Source organism: Cyprinodon variegatus, unplaced genomic scaffold (assembly GCF_000732505.1).
Source record: "Cyprinodon variegatus isolate N-32 unplaced genomic scaffold, C_variegatus-1.0 Scaffold235, whole genome shotgun sequence".
NCBI classification, from domain to species: Eukaryota; Metazoa; Chordata; class Actinopteri; order Cyprinodontiformes; family Cyprinodontidae; genus Cyprinodon; species Cyprinodon variegatus.
The window spans coordinates 976,468-979,090 of record NW_015150688.1 but is presented as its reverse complement, the minus strand read 5'-3'; positions in this window follow the sequence as shown (position 1 = coordinate 979,090).

The window sequence follows — 2,623 nt, the reverse complement described above, 5'->3', positions numbered from 1 at the left end:
TAATATTGCGATCAGATTTGCATTATATTGACTAGATGTAGCTCACCTGTGGACGTCGAAATTAGAGGTTTGGTGGATGTTGTAAAAAAAACCTCATCTGGTGTTTCATTTTACACAAAATCAGATGTACAAAAGGGACCTAGAAAATATTTCATATAGATGTGTCTATGCTGGGTGGGATTTGTAAAAAAAAAAATAAAAAAAAAAATAAATAAAATTATATATATATATATATATATATATATATATATATATATATGGAATGGTGTCATAAGATGTGCTGATGCACATAAAAAAATGTAACTCTGTTTTCCTGCATAGACATATCTGAATTTGTGACATCACAAGAGGCAGAAAAGCAGGGCAAGATGTGCAACGCAACATTTTGAATTTGGAGGTGAAACGGGTGGACGCTCCTGTTAGTGCAGAAAGGTAGCAGCATGAACAGCTAAAGACAGAAGCAGCACCTAAACAGGAAACACTGGACATAACAATAACCTTAATTACACAGGGGCTCCCTCAATGCAAACACAACATATTCCTATCGTCCACAATTGACGGAAATTTACATAAAAGCCAAGGAATAATATTGAATATTCCCAGAGATAAAACGACCCATTTAACAAGCCTTTTCACATGAACATCAAGTATCAGCACGGTTACAAAGTTATGTGCTTAAATTATACAAGTGGTTTAGTATCTGTAGATAAACTCAATCTCTTTACATATACGCTTTCAAGGTGCAAACCTTCAAGTGGAAATTCTATTGTAAATAATTAAATAAAGAAAACAGTTTTTCAGGAAGCAACAGCGATCCACACAGTCACCACAAAGTCAAGAAAATATATTTTATGTGAGATATACAAGCACAAATTAAACAGTATCAGATCAAACTTGAATCAGTCTGTTCTGACTAAACGATGCAGACAAAGAGTCACAGCGCACACTTCTTCACGACACACATAAAGCCATGAAGACATTTTGAATTGTTTTCATAATCCTAACTTGTTTGAAATATATTATCTTCAACAAGCTGATGTTATAGTAACAACGCAGTTTTAGATTTTCTCTGTCAGCAACAGCTGGTCCAAAAAAAGAACTAAAAATCTACTTTGTCTAATCAGATGTTTTTAACTCAGGAACTCAGCATCTTTAAAATGTGTCTAAAACTATCAAGTGCATTTGTGCTTTAAAAAGAACTATTAAAAAATGGGTGTACAAATAAATATGGTTTCCCGTGTTGAGATGTAAAGCCTTTTTGTTGGTAGAAAGACCGGATGCTTTTGCTTTTAAAGTTACATTGAATCAACTTTCTGGATAAAGAGTTTAAAGACATTTTTTATCAGATTAGAACATCCGAAAATACACAGGTGATCGTGAGAATCATGGATCTCAGGAAGAATGATTATTTTAGAGCATAACATTCTGAAGATAAAGGCTTTGGGAGATTTTCTTGTTGGAAAGACTTTTGAAATGTGTTAATATACGCATTCTAGAAAGATGAATATCCAAATTAATGTATGACCCTCAAACCTTTGGGCTCTAATTCAGGACAGCCAGCAGACTTTACTAATTGCTCATAAAACTCAATCTCTATGATGGCAATTGCTTATAGAATCTAATAAATTCTAGATAGTTATTTCTTTACAATTAAAAAATAAATATATCTCTAAGAATTAAAACTGTTGTATATATAATTTTAATGTGGCATCATTTTGCTTTGGCTATCAACAAATTAAATATCACTTCACACTTTAATTTGGATTTAAAAGGTAATAAAACATAACTATCTCTTTAACCACTAAAGTTATTTGCATCTTCCACTGAGCGCCATAAAGCCACCATTATTAGCGTAATAGTGTCTCTCCTTTAGTTGCCTCTGCCTACAGTAAGTTATGATTCAGTAGTGTTTGCACAGTTCAGTCTTTACCATTTCTACTGACAGCTTGGTTACATATATGCTTCTTAGTATTAATGCAATGCACCGTTTAGCACTGTGTTTAATCTTAACTTCTACTGCTGATATTATGGATGGAGGCTCTAAAGCTTACCTGACTACCAGAGCGTAGTTAGAAATCACAACCCTGACTTTAAAAACTTTACCTCAAGTCATCCAGTTACTCCTCAACATAAAATAAAGGTCCATTCAGGCTTACGTTCCCTCTTCCTGGGTCTGTCAGAAAAGTACTAAAATTCCTCTGTAGTATAAATAATCATTCATAAAAAATTATACTCTAACACAACAATATAATAATTTCCCTTTAAGCAAATAAATAAATATACTTCCTCTGCTCCCTATAGTTAAGTCATGCCTATCTGTCCTAACAGAGGGCGATTTTGTCAATAAATGTTTTGTTTATGAAGATTAAATTTTTTTTCTTCCACCAATCTCTTCCTTGGGCTTCAGCAGTTCAGAGTCATGTCTGGTCATCTTTTTGTTCTTGTGGACTAATAACTGATAAACTTGGTAATGCCACTAGCTGCAAACATTTAATTTCTTATAGTTTCATAGTTTGTTGTAAAATGTGATTATTAACCAAACGGGTTTCAAAGCTTAAATTTCTTTGCCCTTTTAATTAAGGTCACCTCCATACGGAGCCCCTAAAGGGACATGGAGGGGAAA